The sequence below is a fragment of the Ceratotherium simum genome, chromosome 30 (genome assembly GCF_057802395.1).
Source record: "Ceratotherium simum simum isolate JZ-2026a chromosome 30, ASM5780239v1, whole genome shotgun sequence".
In the NCBI taxonomy this organism is placed as follows: domain Eukaryota; kingdom Metazoa; phylum Chordata; class Mammalia; order Perissodactyla; family Rhinocerotidae; genus Ceratotherium; species Ceratotherium simum.
This window is the reverse complement of record NC_141929.1, coordinates 35,141,029-35,158,918: the sequence shown is the minus strand read 5'-3', so window position 1 is coordinate 35,158,918 and position 17,890 is coordinate 35,141,029. Positions and strand designations below refer to the sequence as shown.

General features: G+C 53.6%; 1 protein-coding gene across 6 annotated transcripts in view; it reads left to right on the top strand.

Annotated features, from left to right (window-relative positions):
* The window catches only part of ADCY7 (adenylate cyclase 7), a 64,221-nt gene that overhangs the window by 15,708 nt on the left and 30,623 nt on the right, over positions 1-17,890 (top strand). The window contains exon 1 of one of the 6 annotated variants that reach the window (XM_087420281.1): positions 3,840-3,939. The exons of 2 other annotated variants lie outside the window; for them this stretch is intronic. The gene's annotated coding sequence lies outside the window, so the exon portion shown is untranslated. Of the gene's footprint in view, positions 1-3,839; positions 4,079-5,331; positions 5,413-17,890 lie in introns of those variants that run through there. 3 more of the 6 variants (XM_087420279.1, XM_014788372.2, XM_087420283.1) reach the window with 3 other exon arrangements.

Genomic DNA, 17,890 nt, shown 5'->3' with positions numbered 1-17,890 from the left:
ATGTATCAGGTGGTTATAGGATTAAATGAAGGGACACAGGTGGTTATAGGATTAAATGAAGGGACACGGGGGACACTAGAGGATTAAATGAGTCACGACTGGGCCGGCCCTGTGGCTTAGCGGTTAAGTGCGCGCGCTCCGCTGCTGGCAACCTGGGTTCGGATCCCGGGCGCGCACCGATGCACCGCTTCTCCGGCCATGTTGAGGCCGAGTCCCACATACAGCAACTAGAAGGATATGCACCTATGACATACAACTATCTACTGGGGCTTTGGGGGGAAAAATAAATAAATAAAGTTTAAAAAAAATATTTCAGCATTCATTTAGAAAAAATAAAATAAAATAAATGAGTCACGTACTGCGCCTGGCACAGGGGAGACGCTACCCAAGTGGAAGTGTTTGTCAGTATCCCTGTCATGTGGTTGTGTTCGGGGCTCTCCTCTGTCCCGTCCTGCCTTGAGTCGGAGGGTGGACATCCCTGGGTGGGGGTAGCCCGGGAGGTGAGGATGGGCAGGGCTGGGCGAGGGGCCTCTCTGGTAGCCCGTAGCCCTTGGGCTAGTCGCTCTCTCTGTTCCTCAGTGTGCTCATCTGTAACATGGCAGTGTGCAGGTAGTTTGCAGGGAGAGTTAAATGTGTGAAAAATGCTTCCCAGACACGTACACCAACATGCTCAGGCCTAGAGGGTCCCCGGCCGTGGCCGGAGTCCCCCAGCCTGTGTGTGGGGAGTCCCGGCAGCCCCTCCTGTCTGGTGGCCCTGCAGCTCTGCCCCCACCCCTCCCAGCCGAGCCTTCCCGGGGCTCCTCCTGCCCCCACCCCCAAGGAGGGTGGCAGGGTGCCCACCCAACAGCCATCGGCATCCGGCTCGACCTGCCGCTGCCCACGGATTTCACAACCGGCCGCGTCATGGCTGGGGCCTTGCCCAATCCTGGGCGCAGACCTGCTGGGCCAAAGCACCTTCATTCCCCGCTCTCCTGTTTTCCCCACGCCCCCATCCCCACCCGAAGCCTTTGTAGGAGGGGTGAGGTGTGGGCGAGGGTGGGTGGTAGGCCTTGGGCCAGAAGTGGGCTCAGCTCCTCTTGGGTGACCCTTCTCCCCGGGACACCTGGGGTCAGTTCTCTCACTGTCTGCTGATTTCTGGCAGGTCTATTTCACGGGCATTTTCGGAGCGTCCAAGTGCTGTGCTGGGAGGTAAACTGACCCCCCCGTTGTCAGGATGGGGTGGCGTGGCTGAGCTCGGGCCCTGGAGAAGAGGCCCCTGGGGTTGCTGGGTTCCTCTCACACACGTCCATCGTTTCTCCTGTCTGGTGTCACGTTTGAACCCCGTCTCCTGGCTCTGTGGCCCTCCCGTCCTGGCCTGCCCTCCCTCTCCAGTCCTACCTCTGTGGTCTCTTGTGCACTCTGGGCCGGCCTGTCCACGGGTCAGCAGACTGGCTTGCCTCTCTCCTGCCCTTTGCCCGCGCAGACCCCTCTGCTTAGAGCGCTCCCACCTCACAGCCCCTTGGCTTTCGTCACCCAGTGAGGGCTCCCCTTCAGGGGTCCTCAAGGTCGGGAGAAGAGGGGCTCAAGTGTGTGCTCCTGAGTCATCCGCTTGGCAGCCTCCCCGCCCCCTTGACTCTGCGTTGCGCCCGCTCTCGCTGGTGCTGGTGCTGGGGGACACCTTCCTCTCTGCATCCTCCCCTGTATGCCTCTGTCTGCCCCCGACCCTGGTGACCGCTGGGAGGAGTTACCCTGTGACCGTGCCTGAGGGAAGAGAAGCAACTCGAAGTCTTTGTCGCTGGTACCCCAGTTCTTAGCCGTGTGCCTGGCCCCCAAGACCCCCCTCCTCTTGCATCCTCCTGGGCCCAGCTGGAGGTGACCCAGGGAGGAGCTCATGCCCATTGGAGGTGGCAGCATGGCAGGCCTGGCTCTTGGGGAGCAGGAGGCCCCCAGGGGGTACATGCGGTAGGTGGTGCCACCGCCCACCTCTGGGGACCCAGAGTGCCCTGAGGAGGGCCTCTTTGTTTTCCAGGATCCAGGCCCTTCTCTCCGCTCGGGGCCTTCCCTACCCCTCAGAAGCGATTCAGTCTCACTACCTCAGATGCAGCTGACTTGGGTCGATGGTTCCTGGTGTCACGAGCAGGGAGAGGCCCAGGATCCTGGGGCCTAGCTGCTCTCTGCACAGATGGGGAAACTGAGGCCCAGAGGGCTCTGTGGCTTCAGGGCCAGTATGAGTTTTCCTGGTCCAAGCCGTGTGGAAGGCTCATTTCCTCTGGCCTCTCAGTGGGGCCGTATGGATCTGGGGCCAGTCGTCCCCTCCTCCTGGCCTCAGTCTCCCCATCCTTGCAGTAGGCAGGCTGACTCCACCTCCTGCGCATCTCCCTGCTGGTGTGGGCCAGGGACCTCCCGGGTCTGCCCTTCCCTGCTCCCGGGCCTCCCGCATTTGTCTCCCGCAGGCTCCATCCGGCTGGGGGAGGAGGAGCCCTTTGAAGTCGGCTGGAGGCGCTCTTTAATGGGGGACCCGGGCTGCTGGGGAAGCGTCCTCTTCTGAAACAGCCAGACTCCCTGGAGCCACCACTCGGGTCCCCTGGGGAGGGGGTGCCTTAGTGCCAGGCAGGGCCTGGGACGGGGCCAGCACTTCTACAACCCTTCGTCAGGCCCTGCTTTCTTGGCCAGGGAGCAACGGAAGAGAAGAGCTGCCTTTTGGGGGCTGACAGGAAGTCAGACTGGGACCCCTGGACTTGAAGCGTGTCCCCCAGAGCCTGTTGATGTCAAGGTTTCTCAGACTATCCATCCTCCTGTTTGGAGCCAGCTGGAGTGACCCTGAGTGACGCCACTCCCTGGGTGCCAGCCTCTGTGTGAAGCCCCTGAGTATTAGGTACCATTACCAGCTCATTCTTCAACTGAGGAAACAGAGGCCCAGAGAGGTTAAGTAACGTGCCCCGGGTCACACGGCTTCTCTGATGTGGAGCTGGGGTTCACACCTGTTTGGTTTCAGAGCCTGTACCCTTAACCACTAGGCTTTCCTGCCTTCCCGACTGCCAGGCCTGAGTCTGCACCCCTGACCCCCGGCATTTCCTTTCCTCACATAGCTCATTTCTTACACGTCTCTCCTCTCCCCCGGCATGAGCTCTGCAGGGGCCCCACGTCCATCTTGTTGTGGTCTTAGCACCTCGCCCGATAGGTGGTGTGGGCAGGAGCCCAGGGGCACTTGTTGAATGGAGGGCCGGGGACCCCAGCCTGGGGCTGTTTCCCTGTGGTAGAAACAACACAGCAAGGTTGGCCCCTGTCCGTGGGTGAAGTTTTCGGATTTATAAGGCGTTTTTATAGCCATGAGGCCATTCGCTGCCGGAAGAGGCTGGGGAGCAGGGGGCAGTCTCATCCCCAGTGCTCAGGTGAGGAGCCGAGTCCTGAGAGGCAGGTGACCTGGCAGAGCTCATGCAGGTGGGACTAGGGACGCTGGGCTGGGGCCCGGCCGCTGACTGCCAGTTTGGTGTGGGCTGACCCAGTCCATGGCGTTTGGGGTTTGAGTGTCCTCTGTGTGCCAGGTACTGTTGGGTCCTGGAAGGTGGGCAGTGTGTGGCCGGACAGCAGCCTTGGGGGAGGTGTTGTGTAGCCAGGCAGTGGTAGGCCAGGTGCTCTGGGGTGGGAAGTGTGGGCTCCAGGGGAGCCGAGGCAGGCCCCGAGTCCAGATGAGGAGGAGACCTGGCAGCCCTCCTGGAGGAGGTGGCGGCCGAGCCTGGCTCTGAAGGGCGGGCAGGTTTGCCAGGCAGAGGGGTGTGGGGGTGGGGAGGTAGGCAATGCCATTAGGCTACCCGAGCCTGGAGACGAAAGGGTGGGGCTTGTTTGGGGAACTGAAATAAGTCAAATCACGCACCACGAAGAAGGCCTCGGGGAGCCCTGGAGGAGGTTTTGGCCAGGGAGTGAGCAGGACTGGGCTTGGTGTTCTGGGGTCCCGGGCAGGTGCGGGGCGCCGTGGTGCACTGTCCTGGGGGGAGGCTTGGGTTTGGGGGGCGTGGGGCTGCTGTGGACTGAGACCCCGTCACACGGCTTCCTGTGCCGGCCGAGGCTGGCTCTGCAGGCAGGAGTCCGTGGGAGGAAGGTGAGTGACGCGGCGTGGGGGCTCGGCTCGGGGGTGGCTGGGCCCGAGCCGCTGTGGGGTGCTGCGCCGGAAGCCGGGCCCTGCTGGGGGCGGCCGGCGGGGCTGCTTCCCGTGCAGAAGGGCCCTTCCGCTCCGGCCCAGCCCCACCGGGCGGCGCTGCCCCTCGCCCGCCCCGGCCGTGCCCGGCCCTGGGGAGCCGGCGGGCAGTGGGCTCGGGCCCGCGCCCTGGTGCTGGCGCCGCGGGGCCACGCTGGGGGCCAGACGTGACAGCGAGGCCTCGCTGGGCTCCCGGGAGGGCTGGGGCGGCCGGCCCCGGTGGCCGCGGAGCCCTGGGTGGGGCCTGTGCCCCCCGCTCTGTGGCTGGCGTCTCCGCTCCTCTGAGTGCCAAGGGACCCCGCAGACCCCGGACGCCTTTCCCGCCCTGGAGGCGGCGGGCCCAGAGAGTGAAGAGCAGCGCTGGACTGGCCCTTAGGTCTCCTGACAGCCAGCCCCGGGCTCTGTCCCCTGCCTGTGGCAGGTGGGAGACCGGGCAGGGGGGCCGCTGCCCCGCGTGGCACAGGAGAGGCAGGAAGTGTGACATGAGGGTCCTTTCCTGGTTGGTACTTAGAGCTCTTTCCCGCTTTCTCTTCCCCAGGGCAGATTGCTTCCACTGAAAACTGCCCGTGGGCGGGGCTGTGTGGGGGCCCAGGCCTCTGCCCCAGTCTTCCCCTCACCCCCACCCTAGAGACCGAGCTCAGGGTGGCCTCTGGCCCACAAGAGGTACACTGGCTGGTCCCCGCTGTGAGCCCATCCAACCCAAGCAGGGTCAGTGGAGGTAGGGGAGCGGGGCCCTGGCTGAGGGAGCTCCGGGGGCCGTCAGACAAGGGGAGGATAGTGGCCCCTCTGGGCCACAAGTGCCCAGGGAGGCTGCTTCCGGGAGCAGCTCCGAGCTGAGTCTCGGAGACTCAAAGTCAGCATTTCCCAAAGAGAGTCCATCAGCGATTTCATGCAAAAAGAGTCCTGTGAACCAGAAAGACTGGGAAATGTTTCGGTGTGTTTAATTCAGCAGGTTTCTTTCCTGCAGGACTTCTCAGAGCCTTTGAGTTGCTAATGTGCACAGGGAATCTTTATAGAGGAGGAGGAGGAGGAGGGTGAGCCCTGCACTGCCTGTGACCAGATACTGGTGTGGGTGGGTGTGGCTGCGTGTGCAGCTTCTCACAGCCCCGGTGTGAGCAGAGCACACCCCAGGAAATGCAGATACAGGGTTAAGAAACAGCCTTGGCCGTGGAGTGGGGCAGGTTTGGGTTCGAATCCCAGCTCTATTGCTTCCCAGCCGGGGGGCCTTGGACGAGTAGGTGAGGATCCCAGAGTGGGTTCCCTGGCTGGAAATAGAGTAGGAGCAGCCCCCTGCCTCCCTGGGAGTGTCAGGGTGGGAGTGCCCCACCCTGGCCCGTTCCCAGCAGGTGCCCGCTGAGGGGGAGGCTCTCAGAGGAGGGAGGCCAGAGGCTGAGGGTCAGGGACTCCGGCCGGGCTGGTTCTCTGCCCTCCTTGTGTCCCCGGGTGGGCTCCGAGGTTGCAGAGCGTGCCCTGAAGGCTGGGTGCTATGCTTTCTCTCCCGTCAGCAGGCCTGGGGGGCTTGGGGTGGGGACTGAATGCTGCCTGGGATGCCCCTGGGAGCGCTCTCCGCCTCAGACCAACATCGCCGCCTCCCCCTGACCCCAGTGGACAGCTACGCCTACCGCATGGGGGTGTCAGCCTGTGTTGCTGCTCATGGCCCCAGAAAGCCATCCTGAGGAGCTGACCACTGTTCTATCCTCCCCCAGAGGCCAGGCCGCTCCCAGAGCAGAGTGGGGGCCAGGCTCCTTGACCCTCCAGTGCTGTGGCTCATGACGGGGCTGGGGTGGGGGGAAGGGGTGGGTTCTGGGCCCGCCCCCTCCCTGACCTTGCGGCTCTTGTTACCTTGAATTGGGTGCCTCGTGCCAGGTGCAGCCTCGGCACTCTGCCTGCGTTACCCTCATTGAGTCCTGTCAAAGCCCTGTGTGGTCAGAACGTTGTTGTTCTCCCTTTTTCCAAATGAGGGTAGGTAACTTTCTCAAGGTCACGCAGCTTAGACATGAGGGACCTGAGGTTTGTTTTTTCTTTTCTTCCTTTTTTTTAATGGTTGTATTTATTTTTTGTGTCTTCACATACGTACTTATATATTATGTACACACATATACCCACCCCAGTAAACATGCCAGGAACGTATCTTTCCATGTTAATATATTAAACTTAGAGTGTCACTTCACTTATCAATCATTTATATTGCCCTTTGAGTTTTTCTATTAGTGTCTTTATTTTTTAGTTTGTTTATTTTTAAAACCACTTTACTGAGGTATGAGTGACATACAAGAAACTGTGCATATTTAGTGTATACAACTTGATAAGTATATACCTGTGAAACCATCACCACAATACGTGCCTTAAACCTATCCCTCACCTCCAAAACTTTCCTCTACTCTCTTTATTTATTATTATTATTTTTGTGATAAGAACGCATAAAATCTACCCTCTTAGGAAATTTTTTAAGTATACAGTATAGTATTGTTAACTATAGGCACTATGCATATAGTAGATCTTGTTTTTTATATTAAAAACTTTTAAAAATTTTGCACAAGCTACATTATAACAATAGAAATAGAAACTGAAAATAAGAAGTAAGGTTGGTTCATTCTGTCAAAGCAACAGTTTTGGTTTTTCTGTGTCCTGGTTCAGTTATCTGTTCCAGGCATTACTGTTACCACATGGGTTTTTCACAGGATACCCTGTGACAATATATTTCAAGCTGCTGCACCCGTTTTGACAGCTATATAGTATTCCACTGTAAGGAGATACCATCATTTATTTCCCAGCTCCTGACTGAGGGACACATTGTTCTCAGTTGGTTACCGTTACAAGTAATGCTGCAGTGAATGGTTCTGTACCTGTGTCATTTCACACATGTGAAAGTGTTTGTAGGATAAATTACTTGAAGTAGATCTGCTGGGTCAAAAGGTGTGTGTGTACGTTAGTGACTGTGTTAGATATGACTGAATTGTCCTCTGCAGGGATCGTGCTGAATCCCACTCCTGCCAGGAGGTGTTTCCCCCAGCCTGGCCAACACAGATTTATGACATGCCGAATCTTTGCCAATCAGAGAAGTAAAAATGGTTTTCCATAGTAGTTGCAATTTGCATTTCTCTTTTTTTGGGTGAGGTCAGCTTCTTTCCAAATGTTTAAGAGCCATTTGTATTGCCTTTCTGTGAACTTTCTGTTCGTACTCCTCTCCCATTTTTCTATTGGGGTATTAGTCTTTTTCTTTTGATAGGAGCTGTTTACATATGAGGGAGATTAGCTCCTTGTGATGAGAGTTATAGATCATTCCCTAATCTCTCGTTCATCTTTTGATTTTGCTTTTTGATGGTTTTTAGTATGTAGGAAAAAGAATTTTAAGGTAATTGAATCTATCAGTCTTTTCATTATGGGTTTTAGGTTTTGTGTCAGGTTAGAAAGGACTTATCCAGGGCCGGCCCCGTGGCTTAGCGGTGAAGTGCACGCGCTCCGCTGCTGGCGGCCCGGGTTCGGATCCCGGGCACGCACCGACGCACTGCTTCTCTGTCCATGCTGAGGCCGCGTCCCACATACACCAACTAGAAGGCTGTGCAACTATGACGTACAACTATCTACTGGGGCTTTGGGGGAAAAAAATAAATAAAATTATTAAAAAAAAAAAAAAAAGAAAGTACTTATCCACTACAGTATTACATGAGAATTCTTTCATGGTTTCCTGCTCTCTCTGGAAGTCGTCCTGGTATAAGTTATGAATCCAGTTTGCTCACTCTCCTCTGGTCTGTGCTGCCTCTTTAAACAGGCTACTGGCCGTGCACGAGTTAAGACTTGAACCATATCCTTCTTGCCCCCTCCAGGACACGGTTCCTCTGGGGTATATCCGCCCGCGGGTTTGTGAAATGGGTCTCTCCTCCCACCTCCCAACCCCGGTCATGCCTCCCAACCCCGGTCATGCCTCCCAACCCCGGTCATGCCTCTCTGCTGTCACCGTTGGACCCACTGTCTGGGTGGGGCCCTGGGCAAAGCATGAAGCCACTGTGCTGCCATCCTGGGCAGAACTAGCACCGCGTGAGGTCCCCAAAGGCCAGCTAGGCTTCCCCTTTCTGTTCTTCCTTATCAAGGGCAACGGGAGCAGAAATGTGCGAAACATGGGTGTGAAAATTGTTTCCTCTCTAAAGGGCAAGCCTTGTGAGGGCAGGGTAAAGGAATGAATAACTAATGGTGGAATTTCAGGCAAGAGTAGAGGAAAGCGCTGCTTTTCTTTCCCAAGGGGAGCCTGGTTGATTGGTTAGTCAGTTAATAAACACTGTCACCTGAACATCCACTGTGTGCAGAGCCTTTGCAGACACCTGGGGGAGGGGGACACAGAGGTCTCTGCCTTCTGGGAACCTGTGCCCACAGTGGAGTTTCCTCTTGGCACCCGGCCTGGTGCCTGGTACCCAGAAGGTGCCGGTGCACATCTGTTGAAGGAATGAATGCATGAATGGACAAACGCTTCCCAGGCGATCACTAACTATCACAGGAATTTATTATCCGGGCAGCCGAAGCCTTGGGGGTGAGGCGTGAACAGGGTGTTTGCATGTTAAAGGAGAGACTGACTAAGGTAACGCTTAACCCCCAGGAAAGTGGACGGGCGGTTCAGCCACAGAGAACAGGCGAGCCCTCTGGGGCCTGGTGGCAACACCAGGCTGTCCCCTGCAGCTCTTCCTCGGTACCGTGTCCTTTCCGTTTTACGGTTCCGCTTCCACTGCCGGCTCAGCCCAGAGCTGCGCCTCAGAGGTCGGATATCACCACTGCTTTGCAAGAGGGGAAACCGAGGCCCAGATCGGGCAAGGGACTTCCCAGGGTCACAGAGCAGGTTGGTGGTGGAGCGGGGACTGGAGCGCGGGTCTTGGGACCCCAGGACCGGTGGGCAGCCTGTGGTCCCTGGGGTGAGTCCGCCTGGGCGTTCTCGGGGAGCGCGCAGGGGCACAGGGCTGGCTGGGGGCTCGCATCACTGGGGCACTTTGGCTTTTGACCGGCCTGGTGGCTTTGCAGGCTGTCACCAGGAGGTGGGGAGATGACGAGGAGGGTCCTTGGGGCCCTGCCCCCTTCTCACCTCTGTCCCGATTGGACCCCGTGACGGGGCTTCGTCAGCTCTGGGGACTGAGCGTTCCTCCTCCTTTTGGGGCTCATTGCCGTTTTGTCCCTGCAGACTCGGCCTGTTGGCCCTCATGACCTGTGCCTCCCTCTCCCCCAGCTTGGGTGTCAGCACCCCAGTTTCCCGATGAGGAGACTGCGGCCCGGAGTGTGAGGCGACTGCCTCTCCTCCCCGGTGGTGGCAGAGCTGGGATTTGAGCCCAGGCCTGCTCCCTCCCGGGCACGGCCAGCTGGGGGAGGCGTGGGGCGGTGGGCACGGCCGTTTATCTGAGCGAGACCCTTTCCCCATCTCTTTTCATCTCCTTCTGTCCTGGAGGCTGCCCCTCCTTCCTCACCAAGGCTGCCCTGCTTGCTTTCCCCAGCTTTCTGCTGGTTCCGGAAAGCTGGTTGGGCAGCTGTTGGTTTACCCGTCTGTCCATGCATCCATCCATGCCTCCCTCCCACCCTCCCTCCCTCTATCCATGCCTTCCTCCCTCCAACCATCATCCATCCATCCGTCCATCCCTCCTTCCATCCCTCCATCCCTCCATCCATCATCCATCCATCCGTCCATCCTTCCACCCACATGCATCTGCCGGGGCCCAGCTGCAGGACGCAGACACAGATCCTAGCAAAGCAGTGTGGTGAGGCCGGCGCTGGGACGTTTGACAGATGGAACGTTGGCAGGAGTCTGGGGAGAGAAGGAAGGGGGAGGGAGGTCAGGCCCCGTGTGAGCAGAGGCACAGAGAGGCCTGAGGGCTGCCGGGCCCTGGGGGATGGAGAGGCCGCTGTGGGGCTGGTGCTGGCGGAGGGGAGGGCTTGAATGCCAGCCAGACTGGAATCCCTCAGTCCACAAGGTTGCCTGGGTGCCCCTTCGGGCCAGGCCTGTGCCGGGCAAAGTAGCCGCTGGCGCTCCTTCACGAAGGCCCGGGGCTGCTGAGGGAGGTGGCGTTAGTGTCAGACTGCCTCAGCAAAGGCAGACCCGCTCCCACCCAGCCACCGAGGGAGCGCCTGGGAGTGGGCCCCGGAGGTGACACCCCGCTCGTGGGCTCTCGGCTGCAGCTGTGTGGGCGCCTGTGTGCGGCTGGGCGCAGGAACTGGCCCGAGTGGGGCCTCTCCGCTCCTCAGGCCTGCCCGCCCCCCTCTGCCCCAGGCCCCCACTTCCCCTTTCTGAGGCCGCCGGGCCCTGTGCAGCTCCGGGCCTGCAGGGCTGGGCCAGAGGAAGCTGAGCTGGGGTTCCTGCCAGTACCGCTTGGGTGAGGAAGTGGGTGCTCCGACTGTGTCTGTGTAAGCTGGGGGTGGTCTAGGACTCCCTGGGGTGTGGTAGGGCTGAGGGCGCTGCCAGATCAGCCAGGTCCTCTGGGGACGAGTTTCCTGAGCCCCCTGAGTGCCGGTCCTGCAGTCATAATTTGAGGCCCCAGCCTCTGATTTCCAGCAGCTCTTCTAGTTGAGAGCCTGGACCCCCCGACAGTCGGTATTTGGCAAGGAGACCACAGTCCTGCCTCGGTTGCAGGGAAGGGAGAAGAGGCTGTGTGTGGTGTAGCTCAGAGGGCTTCCTGGAGGAAGAGGCCCTCTGGGATCTTGCTGGCTGAGAGAAGAGTCCCTGACTTTGCTTTTGCAAGACAGAGGGAGGGACCTTGATGGGGTCTTCTTTGCCCCCCACTGTCTGTCCGGGTTCTGGACGGGGGAGAGCAGGAAGGGGTTGGCATTTTGAGATGTTTTGGGCTCTGCGGATGTCAGCACTGTGCGGGTGGTGGGCAGGATGAGAGATGGACCCTGGATGGCCTGTGTTCAAATCCCAGCTCTCTTTTACTAGCTGTGTGACTTTGGGTGAATGACTGAACTTCTCTGTACCTCAGTTCCCACATGCATAAAATGGAAGCAGTAGTCATACTTACCTGAAGGGCAGGTAAGTATGACTTACTGCCCAGCACTGCAGGCAGTAAGTGCTCAACAGGTTTTGTTTCGTGTCCCCCCCGCAGAGCCCAGCAGAGCCCATCGCTTCAGGGGAGGAGGCGGTACCCCTGGAGTCTGTTTCAACCTAAGTACGCCCCGGGCTCCCTAATTCCCCCTGCAGGGGAGGAGTCTCTGGAAGCCACTGGAGAGGATGTGGGGAGCGCCCCCAACCCAGCCTCCTGCAGCCCTGGGCCTCCTGCTTCCCTGCTGCCCTGGGTCCTCTGCAGCCTGGCTGGGCCTGGACTCTGCACTCTGGGACATGGTGACAGAGGTATGGGGGGGTTCCCCTCCCTGGCCCAGCCCCCTTCCAGAGGAAGTCTTTGCCAGGACTGGCTGTGTCTGCAGGGGCCCACTTTCACCTCTGAGCTAAGTGGGACCCTCTCCCCTGACCCTGGACCCATCAAGGGGCCATGAGGGCCTCCTGGACACAGCAAACTGGGGCGAGAGGCCTGACATGGACCTTGGGACTCTGGTTGCAAGTGATAGAACTCAAACTGCTTTTGGCTGAAAGGGGCCCTGATTGTCTCCTGCGATTAAGGTATCCGGAGCTGGCTTGAGCTTCAGGCAGAGCTGGATCCAGGGGCCCAGGGGGTATTTTCAGGTCTCTAGGTCTCTCCAGTTCTCCATGTTAGCTCCGTTCTCGGGTGGGCTGTCTCCTTGTGGTGGCTCGGGTGGCTGCCAGCAGCTCCAGGCCACCAGCAAAGAGAGCACCTCTTTCCCATGAGTCAGCAGAAGTCCCAAAGAGGATTCTCACTGAGATGATTTTGGTCACATGCTCATCCTTAAACCAGTCACTGGGGTTTGGGAGAGACTATGCTGATTAGGCAGACCTGGGTCGTGTGGCTCCTGAACCAGGGGCCTGGGAGCTGGGGAGAGGACAGTGCCCTGCAGAAGCGAGAAACACCCTCCCCCCAGAGTGGGGCTGCTCTGTAAAATGGGGCTCCTCCTCCTGCACCCCCACCAGAGTGCTAGTGAAATGTGAATGACAGTGAGGGACCCCTGAGACTCTAGGCCTTCCAGGTGAAGGGGCCTTGACTCTCCCACATGCATATCTCTGCTCTTGGTGTCTGGAGTTCAGACAGGACCAGTGGGGTGGGATTGCAGGAGGGGTAGGGAGGCAGAGCTTGGCTTGACGTGAGGTAGGACTTACAGCCAGGAGGAGTGCCTGCCCTGAAAGGTGATGAGCTCCCCGTCACTGAGGTGTGCAAGCTGAGGCTGCGGCTGCAGGGTCATTTTTTGGAGACGTGGCAAAGGAGTTCCTTCATCAGGGCCTCTGAGGGGCCTCTGGTTCCAGCTGAGTCAGCGACGGCAGGAGAACTGGGCACTGGAGAGAGGGGCCTTGAAGCCTTCCCTGGCAGAGGGGCCTCTGGGTCTGGATTTGGGGGGTGGCTCCTGGAGAGGAGCTGGCCTCTGGTGACCCCGGTGGTAGGTTCCTGGCTGTCTCTCAGGAGAGAGAAATGCAGGCTCTCCTCCCAACCCCAGCCTTGCCTTGCACTGCCCGTGTGTTCCAGGGGCTGGACGAGGTCCCTGGATGGCCCAAGTCCCCGTCCCCAGTGCTGTCCATTGTGCCTCCTCCCCCGCCTGCCGTTGCCCAGGAGGTGGCCTATTTAGATGCCTGACAGGGGCATTTACCAACCCTGGGTTCCCACGCGCCCTGGGGAATCTCTGTCTCTGTGCCTGGCTCAGCCCAGCTTTGTGCACCTGGAAGGGCAGGTCAGGGTCTGGGGTGCAAGGCGCCGCGGGGTGTGTGTGCGGGTGTCTGCGTATGCTGGCTGCTCACAGCTCTGGTCTGGGGGCTTTTCCTGGGGGATGGAGCAGTGGCGGGGAGTTGCCCCGGCCCCTTGGTGTTTGGGGTTTCTCGCCCCGGCAGCCCTGGTGCACCGGTGTTTGGCACCAGGCCAGAGGGACAGGCAGCGTTGTATGTACGTGTGGCAGCTGGTTCAGTCTCCAGGAGCTGCCTACTGCTGTAAGGAGCTCGGGGGGAAGCCTCTCTCAGTTCGGCGAGACAGCAAGGCGGCCCGAGGAGCCCTGGTTTGGGAGCTGGCAGACCTGGGTTTGAATCCCAGCCGTTCTACCAACCAGCTCCAGCTGTGTGATCTTAGGCAAGCCACTCTACCTCTCTGGGCTCAGTTGCCTGTCTGTAAAATGGCTGTAACACCTTGGCCTTAGTGGGTTATGAAGGTGAGAGTGGATGTGTGTGCAGGCCCCTGGCGTGACAGCGTTGCTGCTATTAGGACCACAGATGGCTGTTTTAGGGGGCCCTGGATTGGGGGCTTCTCAGGGCAGGGACCTTATCTTGTTTTGCAAACCCTATAGCACAGGGCTGGGCACGTATGGCTAGTACTCAAAAAATGCCTCTTGTGGAATAAAGACTGCTTGCTTTATTTATTTATTTATTTATTTTAATTTTTTGTTTATTGCAGTAACATTGGTTTATAACATTGTAAAAATTTCAGGTGTACATCATTATACGTCTATTTCTGCATAGATTACATCATGTTCACCACCAAAATACTAATTACAACCCATCACCACACACATGTACCGAATTATCCCTTTCGCCCTCCTCCCTCCCCCCTTCCCCTCTGGTAACCACCAATCCAATCTCTGTCCCTATGTGTTTGTCTATTGTTGTTATTATCTACTACTTAATGAGGGAAATCATACGGTATTTGACCGTCTCCCTCTGACTTATTTCACTTTGCATTATACCCTCAATGTCCATCCATGTTGTCACAAATGGCTGGATTTCATCGTTTCTTATGGCTGAGTAGTATTCCATTGTGTATATATACCACATCTTCTTTATCCATTCGTCCCTTGATGGGCACCTAGGTTGCTTCCAAGTCTTGGCTATTGTGAATAACGCTGCAATGAACACAGGGGTGCATGTATCTTTATGCAATGGTATTTTCAAGTTCTTTGGATAAATACCCAGCAGTGGAATAGCTGGATCATATGGTAGTTCTATCCTTGATTTTTTGAGGAATCTCCATACTGTTTTCCATAGTGGCTGCACCAGTTTGCACTCCCACCAGCAGTGTATGAGAGTTCCCTTCTCTCCACATCCTCTCCAACACATGTTGTTTCCTGTCTTGTTAATTATAGCCATTCTGACGGGCGTGAGGTGATATCTCTTTGTAGTTTTGATTTGCATTTCCCTGATAGTTAGTGATTTTGAACATCTTTTCATGTGCCTGTTGGCCATCTGTATATCTTCTTTGGAGAAATATCTGTTCAGGTCTTTTGCCCATTTTTTAATTGGGTTGGTAGTTTTTTTGTTGTTGAGGTGCATGAGTTCTTTATATATTTTGGAGATTAACCCCTTATCAGATGTATGGTTTGCAAATATCTTCTCCCAATTGTTAGGTTGTCTTTTCGTTTTGTTGATGGTTTCCTTTGCTGTGCAGAAGCTTTTTAGTTTGATGTAGTCCCATTTGTTTATTTTTTCTATTGTTTCTCTTGCCCGGTCAGACATGGTGTTTGAAAAGATGTTGCTAAGACCGATGTCGAAGAGCGTACTGCCTATGTTTTCTTCTAGAAGTTTCATAGTTTCAGGTCTTACATTCAAGTCTTTAATCCATTTGGAGTTAATTTTTGTGTATGGTGTAAGGTAAGGGTCTACTTTCATTTTTTTGCATGTGGCTATCCAGTTTTCCCAACACCATTTGTTGAAGAGACTTTCTTTTCCCCATTGTATGTTCTTGGCTCCTTTGTCAAAGATTAGCTGTCCATAGATGTGTGGGTTTATTTCTGGGCTTTCGATTCTATTCCATAGATCTGTGTGTCTGTTTTTGTGCCAGTACCATGCTGTTTTGGTTACTATAGCTTTGTAGTATATTTTGAAATCAGGGAGTGTGATACCTCCAGCTTTGTTCTTTTTTCTCAGGATTCCTTTAGCTATTCGGGGTCTTTTATTGTTCCATATAAATTTTAGGATTCTTTGTTCTATTTCTGTGAAAAATGTTGTTGGAACTTTGATAGGGATTGCATTGAATCTATAGATTGCTTTAGGAAGTATGGACATCTTAACTATGTTAATTCTTCCAATCCAGGAGCACGGAATATCTTTCCATTTCTTTGTGTCTTCTTCAATTTCTTTCAGAAATGTTTTATAGTTTTCGGTGTACAGATCTTTCACCTCTTTGGTTAAGTTTATTCCTAGGTATTTTATTCTTTTTGTTGCAATTGTAAATGGGATGGTATTCTTAATTTCTTTTTCTGCTACTTCATTGTTAGTGTACAGAAATGCAACTGATTTTTGTATGTTGATTTTTTTTTTTTTAAAGATTTTATTTATTTATTTTTCCCCCAAAGCCCCAGTGGATAGTTGTCTGTCATAGCTGCACATCCTTCTGGTTGCTGTATGTGGGACGCAGCCTCAGCATGGCCGGAGGAGCGGTGCGTCGGTTGACACCCGGGATCCGAACCCGGGCCGCCGGCAGCCGAGCGCATGCACTTAACCGTTAAGCCACGGGGCCGGCCCATGTATGTTGATTTTGTATCCTGCAACTTTACCATATTCGTTTATTACTTCTAAAAGTTTTCTGGTGGATTCTTTAGGGTTTTCTATATATAAAATCATGTCATCTGCAAATAGTGACAGTTTCGCTTCTTCCTTTCCAATTTGGATCCCTTTTATTTCTTCCTCTTGCCTGATTGCTCTGGCTAGGACTTCCAATACTATGTTAAATAGGAGTGGTGACAGTGGGCATCCTTGTCTGGTTCCTGTTCTTAGAGGGATAGCTTTCAGTTTTTCACCATTGAGGATGATATTAGCTGTGGGTTTCTCATATATGGCCTTTACTATGTTGAGGTACTTTCCTTCTATACCAATTTTATTCAGAGTTTTTATCATAAATGGATGCTGTATCTTGTCAAATGCTTTCTCTGCATCTATTGAGATGATCATGTGATTTTTATTCTTCATTTTATTAACATGGTGTATTACGTTGATTGATTTGCGAATGTTAAACCATCCCTGCATACCTGGAATAAATCCCACTTGATCATGGTGTATAATCTTTTTAACGTATTGTTGTATGCGATTTGCTAGTATTTTGTTGAGGATTTTTGCATCGATGTTCGTCAGTGATATTGGCCTGTAATTTTCTTTTCTTGTGTTGTCCTTGTCTGGTTTTGGTATCAGGGTAATGTCAGCTTCGTAGAATGAGTTAGGGAGCTTCCCCCCCTCCTCAATTTTTTGGAAGTGTTAGAGAAGGATAGGTATTAAGTCTTCTTTGAATGTTTGGTAGAATTCAGCAGGGAAGCCGTCTGGTCCTGGACTTTTATTTTTGGGAAGTTTGTGATTACTGTTTTGATCTCCTTACTGGTGATTGGTCTATTCAAATTCTCTACTTCTTCTTGATCCAGTTGTGGAAGGTTGTATGATTCTAAGAATTTATCCATTTCTTCCAGATTGTCGAATTGGTTGGCATATAGCTTTTCATAGTATTCTCTTATAATCTTTTGTATTTCTGAGGTGTCTGTTGTAACCTCTCCTCTTTCATTTCTGATTTTACTTATTCGTGCCTTCTCTCTTTTTTTCTTGGTGAGTCTAGCTAAAGGTTTGTCAATTTTGTTGATCTTTTCAAAGAACCAGCTCTTGGTTTTATTAATTTTTTCTATTGTTTTTTTGGTCTCTATTTCATTTATTTCTGCTCTGATTTTTATTATTTCCCTTCTTCTACTGATTTTGGGCTTTGTTTGTTCTTCTTTTTCCAGTTCCTTTAGGTGCATTGTTAGATTGTTTATTTGAGATTTTTCTTGTTTGTTGAGGTAGGCCTGTATCGCTATAAACTTCCCTCTTAGAACCGCTTTTGCTGTATCCCATAAATTCTGGCATGTTGTATTTTCATTTTCATTTGTCTCCAGGTATTTTTTGATTTCTTCTTTGATTTCTTCATTAACCCAGTCGTTGTTCAGTAGCATTTTGTTTAATCTCCATGTATTTGTGGCTTTTCTTATTTTCTTCCTGTAGTTGATTTCTAGTTTCATACCGTTGTGGTCTGAAAAGATGCTTGGTATTATTTCAATCTTCTTAAATTTATGGAGACTTGTTTTGTGGCCTAATATGTGATCAATCCTGGAGAATGTTCCATGTGCATTTGAAAAGAACGTGTATTCTTCGGTTTTTGGATGGAATGGTCTGTATATATCTACTAGGTCCATCTGTTCTAGTGTGTCATTTAAGGCCAATGTTTCCTTATTGATCTTCTGTTTGGATGATCTATCCGTTGGTGTAAGTGGAGTGTTAAAGGTCCCTACTGTTATTGTGTTACTGTCTATTTCTGTTTTTATGTCTGTTAATAATTGCTTTATATATTTAGGTGCACCTACATTGGGTGCGTAGATATTTACAAGTGTTATATCCTCTTGTTGGATTGTTCTCTTGATCATTATGTAATGCCCTTCTTTGTCTCTTTTTACAGTTTTTGTTTTAAAGTCTATTTTGTCTAATATGAGTACTGCTACCCCAGCTTTCTTTTCATTGCCATTTGCATGGAGTATCTTTTTCCATCCCTTCACTTTCAGTTTGTGTCTTTAGGTCTGAAGTGTGTCTCTTGTATGCAGCATATATATGGGTCTTGTTTTTTTATGCAGTCAGCCACCCTATGCCTTTTAATTGGAGCATTTAGTCCATTGACGTTTAAAGTAGCTATTGATAAGTAT